The sequence below is a fragment of the Rhea pennata genome, chromosome 4 (genome assembly GCF_028389875.1).
Source record: "Rhea pennata isolate bPtePen1 chromosome 4, bPtePen1.pri, whole genome shotgun sequence".
NCBI lineage: Eukaryota > Metazoa > Chordata > Aves > Rheiformes > Rheidae > Rhea > Rhea pennata.
Window position 1 is genome coordinate 20,153,163 of NC_084666.1, and position 19,455 is coordinate 20,172,617.

The window sequence follows — 19,455 nt, forward strand, 5'->3', positions numbered from 1 at the left end:
AAGGTGTATTATGCAAGAGACTTTCTTCCTTTACAAAATTCATTTTAAAATAGAAAAAAAAGACTTCTTGCAGAAAATACTCATCCCTAAACTTCCTCATTCTGCTTCTCTGTTCACGCCACTCTTAGCAGTGCCCATGAGGATCAAGGAATTGAAAGTAGAATTAGTTCAGCTTTACAGGGGTATAAAGCTCGATACAGTACATTTCAGTTAAAAGCTTGACACCTTACAGTAGGTGACAGAAAGGACTATATAGATAACAGGAAGTTTCCTCCTAAAGCAGGAAGCTATTTTTAAAATTTGTCAGAACCACTGCATAGAAATATGGTAATTTAAAACCAGTGATGCTTTGCTCCTTTTCTTGTAGTCATCTGACCCAGCCCAATGACTATGGGGGCTTCCTGGTTTAGAAACTATAGTACTCAAGAATCAAAAATTCTAAAAATATTCATTTTAAGCAGGAAAAGATAGGTAAAAACAATACTAACCTATGCAATGAGAAAGGTTCAGGCAAATACCAGCTTTCTAAGGCTTGATCCTGCTAAAACTGCATTTAGGTATATCCTTAAATGACAGTGTAGTCCCAAACTCTGACAGGTACCACTGGGAATGTTCTTTCCTTCTCAACACAATTCTACATTGTTCCACTGCAGGAGCACCGGAAGTTTAAGAATTAGGAAGATGTGAACATTTTCCTTATGGATCAACACTGAGCTTTTTTTATGAGCTTGTTTGTCAGCTTTAAAAGGCGACATTTTACAAAACAACCCACAATAGAGAGCATTAAAAACTATATTGCTGTCTTCATAAAGGTTAACAACCATTTTGCAACTGGACAGAGCCCTTAGCGGATTTTCAGAGAGAGCAAAAACCACCTCTCTGAATTCCAGGTCTTGTTCAGCTTTGTTCAGCTTAAAGAATACAGAAGAAGAAAGGACCTGACTACAGTCCCTCCATGGGATGAACTTTCTCAAATTTTAAACATAAAGAAGGTGGATCTTGTTAGTTGAGTGCTACCTTTCCATCTGCTAGAGTAAACTGGTGCAACCTGCTACACTTTGGGAGAACGTCTTCATCCGAATCTATTAAATCTTTGTAGGGATTTAAATGCCAACAGTTATTCTAGAGATGGCCAAACTCCAAAATTTCTAAAGGGATGAAATTTTGGCGTTTTTAAATATGTTTAAGTCCAAATTAGAGAAAAAACATTTTTGAAATTTCCTACTGAGCAGACACAGTAAAAAAAGGAAAAATTTGGAAATACCAACATATACCATTTCCAAAATGAAAGGTGCTCTCCAAGGATCACGGCAGCTGCTTTGAGAAAGTCGCTGCTCATCAGGAGTAAGCAGTAGTGAAATCACCAGGAATCATGTCAACACCTGCCACAGCTTCCAGACACCGGGCAGCCTCGGGCAGCTCTAAAGCCAGCTGGACGGGGAGCCTGGAAACCCGGTGCCCCTCGGCCCAGGCCAGGCTGAGGTAGCGATCAGTCTCTGCATTCTTCTCCATGGCAGGGAGGTGGGTGGGCAGGCAAATTTTGGCTTGAGCTGGGCTTGCAAGCTGACTGCTATAGAGATGGAGGCCAAAATAAATTTAAAGCCAGTGCTCCCAAGGCTTTCTTGCTCTTGACTCCATGGTAGGAGCCTAGAAGCCCCAGAGCCCCTAGCTGCAGGACTGCCTGCACAGGAGGGCTACTCAGGAGCTGGAGGTTTGAGGAACCTGGGCGCTGGGACAGGAACCTCAGGGCAACGCAATGGCAGTGCAGCAGAAGCAGAAGGGAGCACTTCAGCTTTGATTACTTTGCAGAAAATTATATAACATATTGGGGGGCACTGACCAGCTGAACCTCTGAACCAATGCCTCCACTCTGTCCAGAGGGCTGTGTAAGAGGAAAACACAAATACCTCAGACGGAATGACGACTGTATCATAATTCCCTAGAATTAGTAAATGTGTCTCTAAAATGCCACAGAGAGAAGCAAAGTCCAAGGCCCTAAACTGCAAGTGTCTACCATCAGTCCTGTTGATTTTAATCCTGCAAAATAGGAGATTTCTCTTACTTGTCGTAATTCTCTCTTTCCAGCCAAGGCTGAGACTTTTCCTTTCATAACTAGGTCAGAGCACATTACTAGTAGGACTCAAGACTCTTAATATGATATAAGAGCTCTTCTGAATCAGAAACCTCACAGGGCAATTTTGCCACTGACTTTACTACTGCTACTATAATTATTTTTTTCAACCTCAGTGTTCAAAGAACCCAATTAAAGCAGGTCTATCGGTTGACTAAGAAACTGAGTAACACCTGAAAAATGATTGAACTCCTGAGTCTATACTGCAAAGTATGTTGGTGCACAACACATCTTGTTTCTTAAGGTGATGCTGTTGTACTGAGACTACAAAAGCTGTAAATCAAAAAACACGGAAATTAAGACCCAGATCCACAAATTGGCAAAAATAGAAAATAAATGTCCAGACTGCACTGTTGCTGATCTGGGTTGAATACTAAGCCAATATTCTTATTTCTGAAAGTAACCAGTATCAGATTCTCTGATGGTAAAATACTCTGCCGCTTCCAATTTCATACTTCCATAACTGGGAGAAATTTTTCCTTCACTCAATCTGTTGATCAACCTATGAAGCAGGACTGATGCTTCTAGAGTCTCTCCCTGGCTGGTAGAGGAATAGTGGAGGCAGATGCAAAGAAATTTTGGAATATAGCATCCATCGGTTTGTTGACTCCTCTTTACTCCTTTGATCCCGTGCATGATCAAATATGCAAGGCACATTCTGCTTAATGCTCAGCAGAGCAAATAATTAGTAGGCAAGAGGAACAACTTGCATGCAAGTTGCATGCAATCATAGTTCCTTTCTTTTCCTTTCCACAAGACACATTTTTTCAGACATGTGCTAAGCTCACAGCATTCTTTCTTGGTGTGAAACTCTGCATTGTAGTCATCCTCTTTACTCTCTTCCCCCCCTCCCCCCATGCTTATAAAGCATGAAATGGTGGGAAAATCCTGTGGCTGTTTCTTACTGATTACTATACATTTTTGCGATAAAATGGTTTGGGGGACTATCATGATGAACTCTTGCTGACTGCTTCCAACCGAGCAATATTCCATATGGCCAGGCACTAACTCTTGAAGCATTTCCTTCTTTCCTTGAGCTCTGCTGTGAGGAACATTGTCTAGTTATCTTTACATTTTGAGTGCTTCTCTGTATTTCTTTAAAGCAAGACAAAGCAGCATTCAATAGGAATTTGCCTGTATTATATAGCTCCTACTTCTGTTTTTGCCATTATCACATATCAGCTCTGTTTTTGTTCCTCAGCCAAGTTCTTTTCATATTTTCCAGATTGTTCAAGAGCCTGCACCCAGTGCCTCGACAGGGTTTAATGAACAAATCAATATTACTTTTAAATGGGCAATTATTTTTGATTCATCTCTCTCCAGGTCTATTATAGAAATAGTGAATTAAAGACACTAATGGAAACAATTTTTTGCTGCCACTGCCATGGCACTGCTGGTTATGAGCCAGATTCTGTCTCACATCTGCAGGAGTCACAAGTGTGAAATGAAGGTGGGTGATGGCTTCTTTGTATTGAAGCATTGGTCCTGGTTTAGTCTTCTCATAGAAAGAAGACAGTTCTCACAAAAGAGCTAAACTCAGAAATACTCCTATTTGGCTTGCAGCAGGAACCAGGATATTCTCAGCCAAAATTAGTTCATCCAGTGCTCCCTCCACCCCTAAATGTGTAAGATGGGGTGTATGTTTGGGAGTCTAGTACAAGTGGCTGTTGCCATCTGAAGTAGCTCAAATCTGGATTAGGTCTTCAGGACTAAGAGTTGGGTCCACTTATTTCGATGTTATTTTCTCTTCCACTTCTGTTAGCATGACACACCTCTAGATACAAAATTTCAACATGCTCATGTTCTTCCATTGTCAGTTTTTAGGACAAAACTTCTCTGTCCCTATGGCACAAATAAAACAGAAGCTGTTAGTTCCCCACCAAGTTCTGACTGAGCAACCTCACTCTTTTTGGTTCCCTTTTCATCTATGGTTTTGGTGATCTCTCTGGCATCTCAGCCTACAAGCATTACTTTGTTTTTCCCATATTATTTCCTATATCATCACTTTTTATGTCTTATACTGGTGTATTTGAGCATATGATCTAACAGCCTGTCTCTCTACATGACCATGAGTCTAGTTCCATCGGAGGGCAGAGGGAAATAGTGGACGACGTATTCTGCAGGCAACTTCAGGTATCTAATGGGTGCTCTGCATCAGCTCTCTGGCCTTCCCTTATTTACCGGTCACAAAGTAAAGCTAGGATACTAACATTAGCTGGCTAATGGCACTTTTAACATACTTTAGAAGTTAAAAGCAGACAGCATGATATCCTCCTGTATGTCCACAGTTTCTGAAGAGACGGCTTTCTTATGTTTCTTTGTTCTTCTTCCCTTGTTATTAGAAAACTGTCCTAAAATAAGCAGCTCTTTTTCAAAAGGATTTTTTTTCCTTTTGTCTTTATTTCAGGAAAAAATCTGTGCCTGATAAGAGCAAGTAGAATTTAACAGAAATCCTGCAATGCTTCTGTCCTTAGCTTCCTTATAGTTGAAAAGGTAATAAAGTCACCTTTTTACATGCCCATAAAAACAGAAGATAATCCTTGTGTTTCAGCTTTGCATCTAGAATGTGACACAACATGCAGTGAATTTGTCACTGCCCTACTTCTACTGCAGCATTACATCCATGTACTCAGGATGACTAAGACATTTAAAGAAATGGTGATGCCAGTAAAACTGCATCTTCTCACACAGCATTCTTGTTAGAGCCATTTATCATTATGATTGCTTGCACCTGAGCTTTTCCTTTTTTGTCTCTCTGGATAATGCCAAAACAAATGTCTAATACTTAGGCTGATACTAAAGTTTAAATCAGATTTTTGCTAATGTTGTACCTTTTTGGACAGAGTTAGTGTTATGGCTGTTAATGGAAAATGAATCAGCACTTTCAAGAATTGCAGTCTTGAGTCTCAATTTTTTTTACTCTATGGAAACAGTTTTATACTGAAAGCCAATGACTTTATTACTTGAGCCTGGATGCCTGGATTAGCTGGCATTGTAGTACTTGCAATGCTGATGTGAGTTTGCAAATTCAATGTCACCTTGACAAAACTTTCTTCATTGTCTCTGTGTGTGAATTGGCACCGATGAGTTGATTCAACAGATTTAATTAGAATGCATCTGTTTTCCGGCAGAATTTGGGCTAGACTGCAATTAAACTTGCTGTGGTATCTGTTCCCTCTACTGTTTTAGTTTGAGAAGAGCCATGAGGCCAGCAAAACTTTCCCTCTGCTCTAGATAACTCTTAGAGGCAGGCAGCTGGAGTCTTGGTCCTCCAGCACTGTGGGGTTTTAGCCTCACTGCAGAGTCTGACCTGAAGAGGAGAAACATGCCTAGGTCTCACTGTTTACCACATCTTTCATAGGTTGTTCCTTCTTATTTTGGCATTGATTCCTATTTGCATCACGAGGCCCTGATTTCATTATCATTAAAGGGCCTTTATCACACAGAACTGTGATCACAGCTCCAAGCAGCACTGCTTATTTTGAGCTTGTATAAACCACAGTGTCTTACCACACCTACTGGCAAGGCACACCTTCCATTTTCTGTCTGGAAGTATCTCACAACATTGCTTGCTTTGGTTTTAAGGACAGTAGCCTTTGCAAGTATTCGGCTGAACTGTCTATAATGGAGAAAAAGAATGATGGTGCAGCAGCTTTCTAGGAAGCGGCTTTTAAAAATGAAAACAAAGCCTATTGACTGGAAATGATCTGAATGTGATTCTAGCCACTGCCAGGTCTCTTGGCAGCATGAGCTGCCAGCTTTCCTTCCCCCCCCCTTTTTTTTGTGATAACATATGTAAACAATCTGTAGTACACATCAGAAGGTTTTTCTTACGCTTACGCAGGACCAGGAGCGTAAAGCACACACACCACCTAGGATGGCGAAATCCATTCCATCAGAGGCATGACTTGTTCTCTCACAGGGCAAATTTGCATTCATATGAGGGTAAAACAGCATGATGGTAATGGAACTATTTGCTATTCGTGGAAACAGGTGCCGAGGACAGGGTCAGATTATTGTAAGCCTCTACCTAAGGCACAGTGTGACATCAAAATTGCGTGACTCTGGCTTCTCTCTCTCGTCCTGTGATTCATTCCTATTTGCCCCTCATAGGCTCATGATGACAAAGAGGCCTTAGGAATTACTCCCAAAGCCAAGGTGTTGGTGGATTTGACAGGATCTTCAGGTAGTTCTCCTCCTGGCACATGAAGATGTTCGATAAAGGTGTCAGCGGGCCTTGAGGCTATTGAACACTTCTTATTGAAGTGTTAACTTCATGATGCTGATCAGCATTACTTGCAGCTATTGATTCAGACTGCAGACTTAGGTATCTGTGTGAGTGTAAATACTTCTTCATAGGGACTTATTGTTAAAGGAAAACTGAGATCATGATACAATCACATGAAGCTCAACTGTCTTTAGTTCTAAACTGTTAAAAGAAAGCACACGTACACTGCCAGGTAGCTCCCTCCCATCTTAGACCCCCTACCAGTTCCACATAAACTCCTAACCTGACTGAAATCCTTTAAATGTTTCTGTGCTTACCAGAGTATCTGTGTGTATTAGAGAAAGACATTATTGTATAAAAAAGGGAAAGAGACTGTAGAAATTGTTGGTAAAAAGGAGAAAAGAAAGAAAAAGTGGGAAAAATCTGGAAAAAACAACCCCAAATCCTTTCCTTCTGAAATGATATTTCAGGAACCAGAGGATATTGAAACTTAAGGATGCAAGATGCTAATTAAGCCTTCCATCCTGTAAACTCCGATCTATGAAGTTCCAGTATGGTACTAGAAATTACTAGGTTTGATTGAAAAAGACTACACTGGTGATGGAGAGTGTTAAAAAACATACCTTGTACTGCCTTTCTTGTTTTCTCAGCCAGTGTAAATGACATTGAATTATGTCTATCATTTCACAGTAATCTCTTGGTTTGCTGTTTCTGTGATTGAAAGTAGTACCTTGCACAAAGCAACACTGAAAGATTAATATCTTAACTCTTGTGCTGCAAAGGCTCCCAGACCTGTGCCAGCAGCAGAATGTATATCAGAGCACAGTGATATGCAAGCACTGCCCAGGCAGCCTGTAAGCACGATAAACTTGGGAACTTAAAAGGAATAAAATAGAAATTTAGCATTTTCACATGGAAAATTAAATAGTTTACTTGTGTAAAGGTATGTATTTCAAAAACCCAATTCTTTGAAAAATTATCATATTTAATAGACAAACGTGACTTTTTTTCTGAAAGTACTGTAGATGTTAAAATTGACCTCACGACTACCACTTTCCTATGCCAACCCGTAAAGCTGGAGGAAGACACATAGACTTCTAACTCTAAAAGACAAGTTTCCATGTGAAGAAAAGGGCTTAATGAAGCTATTAGACACAGATAAACCTAGGTATTTTTTCTGAGAATACAACAAGCAACATTCTCTAGTCACACATGTAACTACTTTATTAGCAACAATGACCTGATAAATTGTCTTGATAGCAAATGATACTGTCAAATGAGTCCCTGGCTCAAAGGCCTGATCCTTCATTGCCTTGGACAACATTTGACCAGAAGTGAAAAATATCATTTTGACATGGTAGGAAGTTCACCGTTATCCAGATAATTTTCACTCACTGAATTATTAAGAAGAAAAATGTCCTGCATTATCAGATGTCATTTGCCATCACATTTGACTCTGTTACATCAGAAGGAGAGCAGGATAAGTAAATGGCAAAGTGATACATGAGTCACAAGACATGGTCAAAATGTACTGTCCCTATCCCAAGAGTGTAGAGTATATGTCACGCACCACTTCACCCTCCCAACACATCTGCATTGTAGATTGAAAAGCAGAGCTATAAAGAAGAGGCTTGAGACATTACAAGTACCAAAGAGGACATGGAAGATGTGTTCTCTCTAAGAAGTTTTGAAAGTATTTCCCACAGTACACCTACTCTGTAATTGCAGTAGGCACCAGATTCCTACAGAAATGTTACATCCACAAGGCCAGGCTGCCCCATATTCAAGCTCAGTTTTCCTGTTCACTACATCTTTGTAGCAAATTGTAAAACCAGTCTATCCACAGGCACACCTTCACTCTATTTTAAAACCTGCTGTACTATAAGACTACTGATGTTCATTCTCAATAGCCTGCTCTGCTCTGTAAGGTAAGAACAGTCACTAAAATCTGGGCTGTTTTTATTTCATTTCTTCAGACTGACTCATACTCTCCAATCCCTTGTCCTTAGGGAAGATACAAGGAAATGATGTAATTCCTTTTTTTTTTTTTTTTTTTTTTTTTTTTTTCATGCTTTGGACATTTTCTTTTGGCAACAACTATACTGGACCTGTTTTTTAATTAATCTATATGGGCTATGCTAAAGTAAAAGTCAGCCCTGTCTGTCTCTGTGTACTCGCTCATAATAGGACACATAATGGTTGTGGATAAGAAGTATCAATCTCAATGGCTTGTCAGATCACCCATTAACAATTGCTCAGGAGTTTGTAAGCTGTCTTCTGAGATCAAGTTTAAAAAGACTGAAATCTGTTTGAGACATGCAGCTGTTATAACTTCTGCAACTCTAACTACATTATTATAATCCAGAGGCAGCAGGGAAGATACTTTACATTTTTGTGCTGGAGCATGAGATGTTCAAATCTAGATTTGCTCCTGTTTTTTTTGTCAGACTGAATTGAATTCTTATATCTGAATGCCCTATGGACTACCTGCCATCCCAAATAAAAACTAAATTGGAGGCTATTTGCAGTGTGTGACTAAGAGGAAAGTTCTAGTTTTGCAAAAATGAGGTGACAAATTTTACAAAAAGATCTCTGAATGGGAAACAAGTTGACTTTTTTTTTGTTGTTGTTTTTTTAGAACTGGAAATAGAGGCATAAAGTGTAGTGAGGCAGAGAAAGCCCAGGAGGTGGAAGATATAGGTCTACGTCCTCTCAGTTTCCGAAAGGAGATGCACATAGGTGTCAGTGCAAGTTTGTTAACCTGGGGACGTCACTTTGTAAGTGCCAAAGATGTTTTAGAAACAAGTTTTGATTAGTGTGAACGGCCTGCCAGGAGTTTGAAGCCACAGCTGACTGACAGCATCTTAGCTCCTTAGCAAGTAACATCTTCCAGCTCTCTGAGCAAATTCAGCCTCTAACCTAGGGACAGGAAAATTAAAGTTTGCAACGCTATCCTCAGAATGTGATTGGCAGGAATCTGGACCAAACTGGATATTGCACAGAAGTGAATGGCACCAATTCCTACTTATGCCTTCTAAAAAGAAGACCCATTTCTGCTCCTGTCACTCACACCGTGCTGAGCCCTCCTGAGATCTGAGGTGACACTGCACTGAAGTTCAGCATATCAGTGAGGCCAAGACAGAAGTAAGCTGCAAATTGGCAGCAGCAGATCTGAACACGTACAGATGCAAAACTGCAGATGCCAGAAGGCTCCTTCCAGGTCAGAAAAGGACGTTCTTAGCGAGTTTAGGCACCTCCACAATAGCTGAGTGAGTTTTCCTTAATTGCCTGCAGTGCGTATGGTGGTAGGGGCTTGCATTTCTTTGTGCAGCTGGCAAAGCAACCTGGAAGGCAGCCTGTGGGTATATTCGGCAGCATAAATGTGGGCGCCCTCTCTTAAGCTTAAATGGAAGCTGAGCTGAAGGTCTAACAATCCATACTTGGAACTTCAGGACCTAATAGCTATTTTAAATGACTAAGTACCTTAATGGATCATAGCTTAGTGGAAGGAATTCAAGACTGTTAATGCTGAGCCAATACAGTACACTACTTAGGGAATTCTCTTTCTTAACAAATAAATGCATTATCACTATTGATTTTACATTGCCTTCTACCAGCTTTCTAGAAACCTGCATTCACTCAAAATGTGCATAATCGTTTGTGGAAAGCAAGTGCAAAAGTTGTATATACAAGAATTAACTGAAACTAGATTCTGTACTTGTATAAGCTGCTGCACTAGAGACTTGCCTGACTTATGGCAATCTAATCGGACAACTGAATTACTCAAATGAATGTGACTAATCAAAATTAAGGTATTTAAGGCAAAAAGTTATCCAGTAAATAAATGAAATTTAGACAAAGGTTTTAAGAGCAAAGCAATAATTTGTTCAAATAAATAAACCAGAAAACATAAAGGTAAATTACTAAGTGTTTAAGTGTTATTTCTGCTCTATGAAGAGCATGAAGAAATGAAGCATTTATATTCCCTAATTTCCCAAATGGGAAACTTAGAATAGTAACATGACTTGTTGAAGGCTGAAAATCATTGACAAAGTCAGAATTAGCATTTGAAGTTCCTGACTTCTGATCTCATGATCAATACATTGATTTAGTATATTGTATCTGCATTTCTAATATTACTTCAAGTTGCCTTTGGTAGAGAGAATAAGAACAAATGAAAGTTAACTGCTTCTTCTAGACTTTAGATCTAGGTCATTTCAGGTTTTGATTGATGCTTTTGGTTAACTTTTGTCTTGACAAATTTAAAAAGAGAAGACACTTCACTTTTCATGGAGCTTTAGAATGTATCAGTTTGCTTTTCAAGATTAAATATCAAAATAAGCAGGTTGGAAGGGCAATGTTCTCTTTTGTTCAGACATTGAAATATGCTTATGTGCTGAACACATTACTTAAAACATAATAAAACCAGAAGTTTATGATACAAGCTAGGATATGAAACAGAAAGGTTGATCGTAGCAGCAAAACAAACTTTTCATGAAAATAAAGTTTTAAATATCAACTGCTTATAAATCTCAAGTTTCTAGATCTGTATCCTTTCTCATTAAGACTGCCTGAAGCACACTAATAGGGAAAGTTTGTTTGTCAGCTGCGGGAAGCAATCAGTATTGTTCTGCTTCCCAGCTGAGAAGATAAAGGGGAAGTGTGTGTTACTGACTTTTCTTAATACGCAATATTTAAGTGAATGTATTTGCAAACACATTGCTTTAAATGAAGCCTTCACGATTCCAGATTTTTTTTTCTTCTCCCTTTCACCTTCACGAAATCCTGTGTGTACCTTCTTAAATCACAGATAGTTATTCTCTTTTCCTGATTTGGCAAACCTGCCACTTTCTCTTTTTTGGAGGATAGAAGTAAAACTTCCTCATCCTACACTGCTGTTATTTAATCATGCAGCTTGGAAAAGAGCTTTTCATACTCCTTATCTGAGGATGACAATTGTTACTGCTTGATAAGATGAAATCCACTTTTCTGAGTTGCATAAAGCACATATGTACAGATTTCTGTACTTGTATAATGATTCAGTGCAGCTTGCTTATATCTTTGCCTCCTTATACAGGAAGAACTTACCTGAGTTTGCTGGCTTGAAAATATACAAGCCAATACAAGAGCATTATCAGGCAAAATTGCTGGGTTTGCATACAACAGAAAAAAAAAGGAATACCTTTCCAAAGCCACAGAGATATATGTGATTGCATCTACATCAGAATTTTGATTCAGAGCAGTGGTGCAGTTTCAAAACAATACCTATGCTTTTATCATCCTGTTTGCTGCACATTTGTTTAGTTCACAGAGCTCAGTTTTGTTACACAAAAACTTAGATTCCCTTCAAAGAAAACTAAATGGGAATTGCTGTCCAGTGCACATGAAATGCACTGTAACCTCCAGCAGCGACGTAAGAGCCCTAACCAACAAGTGAGCTTTTGGACAGCTTTAAACCACTTGCATGATGAGAACAGTCAATCCAAGAGATCGAGTTAAATGTAATCTGACGTTCATATCCTTGAACCGCATATAACAAACATGCTGATCCTCAGCACTGACTGCTTCAGCATGTGATCTATTCCTGTTATGCTGAATTACTCATTAACGTAGCCATAGCCAGCCAATGAGACTCAACCAAAAGAGAAAACCACCCCCTTGAAGTATCAAATAGCTTTAGTACATACATTTTGAGAGGTATCTCCATAGGTTTTTTTGTCATGCTGATAGTTCTTCTACAACCCTTGCTACCACCTCCTCCTACAACATAAATAGTACAGTTAAGATTTTAAAGATGAAGCAAGACATCTTTACTTTAAATTAATTATAGTTCAGATAGAAAACTCCTGAAGTAGTAACTTTGAAAATACGGTACTAATTTTGATCTAATATATATATATATAAGCCGATCTGATGAAATAATGAAGTAAATGCCATCCCATTCTTAAAATTACTAGAGTGGAGGTTTTTTCATGAAAGACATGATGGTGGTTTAATCTTGCTACTGCTAAAGCTATCTGTGGATTCTTTCAAAATTAGCATATGCAGTAGTTCTTTAGTAAAAAATCACAATCGAAACAGAGAAAAATTAAGTGATCACAGATGTTAAAAGTGGGGATTGTGTAGATGCCATGGGTTGTGCTTGAATTTAGTTTACTTAATGGAAACAATTTCTTTGACTAACCAGTAACCTACTTTACAAGACTAATTTCCGAAGACTGAAAACAACTGCCAGCTTAGTAAAGCAAAAGGAAATGGTTTATTTTAAATTTGAATGATAATTGAAAGTTATTTAAGAATGCTTTATTAAGACCTTCAAAACTCCTGTAATTAGGACAGGAGCCTGGTGTTGGTTAAAAAGAGCAACTCCTCATTTAAGATGATGACAACAGGGTGCTCAAAGGTAAATGCAGGTAAATTGAATTTATCCACTTCCGATTGGCAATGCTGAATTTACCTTCTTGTTTCCTGACTAGAATTTGTCTTGACATTAACAATGACATTTGTATTATTCTATCTCAATTTTTACGGTGCATTTCTCAAATTGTTCTGAAAGTACCAAGAATCTCCAGAAAATTGGTAGCCATTAGCGTTTTCTCAGGCAGTGCTGACTTCTTTTTTGCTGTGTCTGCCTTAACAAGTTATTTGGCCCCAGAAGAGCGGATTCGTAGAGTGAAACCGTTGGTGCTGAGGACCTTGCGCTCACCCTGTGTGCGTTTCAGCGCGTTTTGCTTTGGACCAGCTGGAGCGCCTGCAGGCAGCAGGAGCACTCTTGGGGGGCTCCTTCCAGGTTCGCTGCGTTGCACCGCAGTTCAGTTCTTGCGCCTGCGACCGCCCTGCGTGCTGAGGGGCCAGCTCCAAAAGCGCATGCCTCATCCAAGTGAAAACATAACATAGACACATGCACTGAGCTCTCGGAGGCCCCTCTTAGATATCTCCCAACACATCCTGGCAGACACTGGTAGCAGAATCAGAAATCCAGCCCTGCTGCTTTGATCTGAACTCTCAGTGATGCCCCGGTTTTTACGCGACTATCTGTTCCCTTTGCTGACCTACTGAAGTAGAAAAGAAAGGAGAAAATGAGCCAGCTCTGTGGCTTTGTTTCGTTTTTCTCTCTCCGTGTTGCTCTGTACGACAGTGAGACATCCAGGCCTCCCGGCTCCAGACTTCAACTGTTCTTGCTTCCCTCTGAAACTGAGGATGAGGATGTGAAGTGTTCACAGTGTCCTCACTAATCTGTTGCGGGATCTGGTGCAAATCTTCCGGTTGCTCTGTACTTCATAACTGCTTTTGTAAAAATGGGGGGCTAACACAAACTTGGCCGTATCTCAGAGAGGCAGTGAGACTGACTATTAGCGCAGGGTTGCTTTGTTTTCTTGAGTCTCACTACCACGACTGCACTCGTCCATGAAGCAGTTCGCAGGTGCCGAATATGACAATTAACGATTTACGTTTATCAGCCCTTTTGCAGTGATTAGCATATTTTTCTTTTGATTTTGTCTGCCTGCCTTTGGCTTGCTCCCGCGTTGCCGTTTAATTCTCCCTCCACCCGCTTTCCTCCCCCGTCCGCGTTTTGTCTCTCAGGTTCTTTCATCGTCACATTGTGCTCCTCCGAATGCTCCTCCGAATGCCGCACGCAGTTTGTCAATGGAGCCTCTGTAGTGGCTGGAAACTGAGAGGACCCTGTACTGCTGCTTGCCAGGCAGCAGGGGACCAGGGTTTTCTCAGCTTCCAGCTGCTTTTGAAGCAGCACTGATTGGTTTCTCTCACTGCTGCAGAAAAGACTGGCACACGGGAGCAACAAATTCAGCATGTCCTTCTGGCCTGTTTTCAATAGATCTGCAAGTGCCAGAACAGAGACTGGGAGCAATTTGACGCTTTCTGCTCAGCCATCCCTCTCTCTATTTATTGAAGCAACAGTCTCTCCCTTTGCCTTTCTACCACTTTTCCTTCACTTCTTTCCTGTTATTTCTCTCCCTGCCATGCCTCTTTCCAGCCCACTACCCCAGCTTAGCCAGAGTTTCTGTAGGATCATGAAAACAACGTTTTTCTCTTAGGCTACTTTTGCAGCAGTATTGACACAGTTGATGAGTAAGCGAAATTCTGCAGCTCTGTAGGGCTGTACTCAGCCATTAACGGTGCAACGGCTTGAAAGATGCAAGTAAAATGGAGCAATGTCAGCTTCCTTAGTAATCAACATAAAGGACAGAAGTTTACTAAGTCGATTAAAGCAGGACAACCCTTTCAACAATCTTCTCAAAAGATTTCTGCAACTATGAAAGCAAAAATATAAACAATGGGAAAAAAATACTTAAAAGTAGATACTAAAATATTAAAATCTTTGACTATATATTTCTCCCTCCTAAAGTTGCAAACATCTCCAATATGTTTGTTGAACTTCTTGTATTATAGTAATATCACTTCAAAGATTTTTTCAACGCAGAAAATATGGGTGGCCTTACAACACTGTAAGTGGGTACAGCAATCAGTTAGAAGGGATAGAGGAGAAAAGCAACAGAAGTCCTCTGTAACTATATTCTATAGTCAGTATATTCACTAAACCAGCTGTATATCCCTAAGATATCGCTTTTATAAAGCTATGCAATTATATTTTATGAATCCTTTATTTCCTAATTGTAATTTATATAGCCATTAGGCATTAAAAGCTTCTTGCAGACATTATGGTGGAAGCAATTCAAAGAAAAGGCTTGGGAGATGGGTTAGTAGATTTTTAAATGAGAGATAGCATTCTTATTTTTAAAATAAGAAATAGCATACAAGTGGTTCTCGTGAAAAAATCAGGCCAAAACTCCATCAGGCAATAAATCCAAAGTTAAGGTAGTTAATCCCAGATCAAAAATGTCACAGTCTCTTGATGCAACATGCTCACCTGGTACAGCTTACTGTACTAGATTAAAAAGGCAAAACTTTGGCCCTGTGAACTTCTGGTTTAATCAAATATCACCTTTTCTCCCATAGCTGTCATTTAGCCAGCATAAAAAATAAAGCTGGTATAAACACTATATTGCATGCTCTGGTTAATTCAACAGACATTTCATTGTGCATGATTTGGATGGAATTTGTACTGCCTGGTGATCTGGTAACTCACAGAACTGATATTTATTTTAACAAATCTACACCCTCAGCGATAAAGGCTGTTGATGAAGTGAAGGGGCAATATATATAAAAAATGTTATTTTGGCTCAGATTTTCTCAACAGCTAATTTCCCACTTAAGTATCTAAATAAGAAGTTTCCAGTGTAATTTCTGGATGCTGGATGTTTTTTGCATTAGACTCCTACTGTAGTGAGTAATTGGGTTCCCATTGGGCCAGGTATTGTATAAATCTATTTCATCTAGACAATTAAAAAATTACACTGAACTCTTCTGAAATACAATGACAGATTTACCAAATAGAAGTTAAGAATAGGGTTTATTCAGAGCACAATGTCTTTTAAGTATGCTGTAATATGATTGGTTTTAAGAATAGTCATGGGGGAGGGAGTATTTCACCAACTTCCTCATAAAATAGTATAGAAAATCAGGAATTTGCCATAGAATGAAAATGCTAACATGTTTGTTCAATTGCTTGTTAACAACTTTATTTTTACAAGAAATGTTATATATTAGGCCAGAATGTATCTATTCTTGTATTCTGAATTTGTCAGTAAACATATGGCTTGCATCATACCTCCCGTGAAATCCCTTAGTTATCTGCAGAACACACAAAACTAGTCCTACTTTCTCCCAGCGTTATTTAAAGAATATGTCTTAATTCTGCCCAGAGGAGTGACTCGCAGGTTGAGAAACCCAGTCTATTCTCCGTGCTAATTTAGCCACTGGCTGCTAGAATAAAGCTGCCAACAAAGGTGCACACAAGTGCCAACAGGGATGCTTTCGATGACCTGACTGCTGTCTATTGGGAACTAGACACACAGGACAAATCATCTCTCTCAGACTGCTGAGCAGCATCAGATGGGAATGACTTTCAGTCTGTACACATTTGGGCCAGATTTAGATCAATCATCTAGAGGTTAAAAGCTCTTTATCCTTTCATCTTATTACTAGTCTCCTGAGAGAGCCAGTCTGCTAGCTTCCCATCCCCTGCCTTCCCCTCTCCAAAATTAAAGAGACATCAAGTTATTTGCACTTCGCATGCGTTGTAATACAACATCTATAATATATATTGACTGCTCTTCTGCACATTTTTTGCTTCAAATTCAGTTCCACAACACTGACTTAACAAAAAAATCCTTCTCCTAGTCCTTGTCCTACGCTGAAAAACTGCTGAGAGTACTTTAGCCCAGCACTGAACAAAGCAAGCAAAGTGCCCTCCAAGTACAAATGTGTAACCGAGTCTCGTTATGTTTTCCCAGGAACACAGTCACAGAGCCCCACATTCCCCTGCAGGCTCCAGAACCAGCTTTGCTGCTCTGGCAGCTGGGGTGAACTGGTGCCAGTAGAGCCAAGGAGGTGGAGTTTGTAGGTGTGGCCACCTGGAGGTCTTCTGCTCCGTATTATTTTCCAGGGTGCATCCAAGAACGCTGTCAAATGTTATGTGGATTCGAGAGGTTATGTGAAAATACCCAGAGTGGAGCTTAGTAAAACAGACAAAAACAGCTGAGGATGTGATCTAACAAGACCTGGTTTGCTTGAGCCAAAACCACTAATTATCAGATGAAATGTCAAAGATTATGTATGTGGTAGTGCTATGACAGATACTGCAGCTACAGAAGGCAGAGAATACAGCAGTCCTTAGTGTATTTTTGCTACAACAGAGTGGTTTGTAGTTATTTGGCAATAAGCCTCACTTAAAAAATGTTCTGTGTACAGCCCCACCTGCCCTCCTCGCAGCTTCCAAGGGCTGTGGCCCATTCCCCTCACCCCATGCTGGCATTGGTGCCTCTTCTGACAGTGCCGATGCTGAGACCAAACTAATAAACTCAGCTGAATACCGCTGAGCTTGTCACAAGCAACACAGATGTCTTTGCACAGAGCTCCCCAAATGCTTCTATTCTGATGCAGTGCAGAAACATTTGACTTAGCCTTTCAGCAAGCTAGTCCAGATCTAAAAGCTCTGGACCTCTGTGCCTCTGCACCATGTGTTAGCACTGATGCCCAGCAATGAGGCACACCTCTGGTTGTAGGAACCAAAGATCTCATGTCTGTGTAAATGTGTTCAGTCATGGGTTCAGGAAAGCACTATGCGAAGCGTTTGCAATACCCTGCAAGCAATCTTGCGTGGTGTGTCACACTGGTCTTACTGAATCAGATATTTTTAGCAGTAGAAATGGATTACTCACTAGCTGTTGGGGTTGAAAAGATGCTAAAACTGTTAGTTCCGTTTCAACATCATGCTGACACAATTGTATTACTTCTGTTTCCAGGAATGGTTCAGTTTATGTTAGCTCAGGGGTCTCTGCACCATGCTCCAGCACGTGGCATGAGCCCAGTGAAAAGACACAGAGGGAAGTTGGGGTATGTGGCAGAGACCATCTTGCTGCTGCTACAGAATAATATATCAAAATGTTTAACATTTATTGTCAAAGCTTTTCCTATTTAACTGTCTCTTACATAGCACTTAGGAGAATAGGAAAGGAGAAGCCTGGAGACCCAGGCACCCCTTTTTGAGAAGCCGTGTCAAATACAAACACAACGACTGCTAGGTCTGAGCTTATTGGTGACAGTTTTTCTTCCCTTCAATTTGCATTATGGCCTGAAATCGCAAAGCTGTGATCCGCAAGACCCGCCTTTGTAATGCATATCCCTTTCGTTGCGTCCCTTTGTCGGGACTGTGGCGGAGCGCTGTGATGCCCGTGTCCGGGGAGCAGGTCTGTGTTATTGTTCTTGTAAATATGTACTGCTGGGCGCTGCGCGGTGGACGGCATTGAGTTTGTGCATGACTGACGCCGACCCGGACAACTGCTCTGACCCCCAGCAGATGGTGGTGCAGGGGCTGCAATGATCTGGAAGTAATAGCATGTGCCATTTCTTTTTGTCTGGAACAGACAGCCAGACCCTACATTTCCCTCCCCTATGCAGCAACAGCTGTATATACAGTACAAGCTGGCAAAACCCTAACTGTCACTTGAGTGATCCTCCTCTGCCATAAATCATAAAACCTTGGGTGCTGAGATTTCATCGAGATTAAACACTATATGAACACCGCATGGCTCTTTCCAACGTTAATAAAATTGTGTGCCTTGGGGCATAGTTCAGTTACTTTCTTAGAAGAAAAATGAGTGAGTACAATGAGTAATACTTGAAAATATCCCCTTTCCCCAAATATTGGAATTGGTAGTGGTGGATTTTCTGCTTTTTAACTTCTACCCTGAAAAAGCCAGGGCAGAGGAGTCAGTATTAACTACAAATAGCAGCTACCATACCTTTATTAACTTTTCATTGTCATTTATTTGTTTTCATCAGGGAACAAAATAAGTGTTTGTTTTGAAAGAAAGGTATAAAATGGGTGAAAATCCACAGCTGATGTTTTTTCCAAGGCTATGGGAGATTTATTGCTTCAGAACGACAGCAGAGCAGTTGGTATTTGTTTTTATAACTGAGAGGCCCAACTTTTTGTAATTCACATATATGATGACTCTCATCAGGGATCAAAGTGACAAATCAAAATAATAGCTTGTTCAAAATTGGATCTATAGGTATCCAGTGTATGTTTGGCCTGTGGTACCAATGACCATAAAATTGTCATGAAGGTCCAGTTCCTTAACTTCCTTAGAGTAGGAAGTAGAGATGGAATAACAGCTCCCTGCTACCCCTCTCCTAGCTGAGACGGATACCAAAGAAAGAAGGCTGGAAAACAGCTGCACTCTAAGTATTGTGTTTCTGGCTGCCGTGACGCTTTTGTGAGGCTTTCAGAAGGCAGGCTTGCAGTACTCAGACACAAAATTATGCAATGTCCAAAGGTAGGGCAGAAGTGACTGAGATGGCAACGGATTTCCTTCTCCAGAAAACTTTTTGAGATTTTCCCCCCAGTCTATACTGAAATAAAAGCATTATTTCTTGAAGGTCCCTCCCCAAATAAAAACTTAAATAGATAATCCCATGCGAAAACTGTCCAGCCATTCCTCTGAGACCA

The 19,455-nt window shown here is 40.2% G+C and overlaps 1 long non-coding RNA gene across 1 annotated transcript in view; it reads right to left on the reverse strand.

Moving 5' to 3' along the window:
- The window catches only part of LOC134139454 (uncharacterized), a 52,122-nt gene that overhangs the window by 24,996 nt on the left and 7,671 nt on the right, over positions 1 to 19,455 (reverse strand). The window contains exon 2 of the long non-coding RNA XR_009958164.1: positions 12,047 to 12,119. This is a non-coding gene — a long non-coding RNA (uncharacterized LOC134139454). The remainder of the gene's footprint in view (positions 1 to 12,046; positions 12,120 to 19,455) is intronic.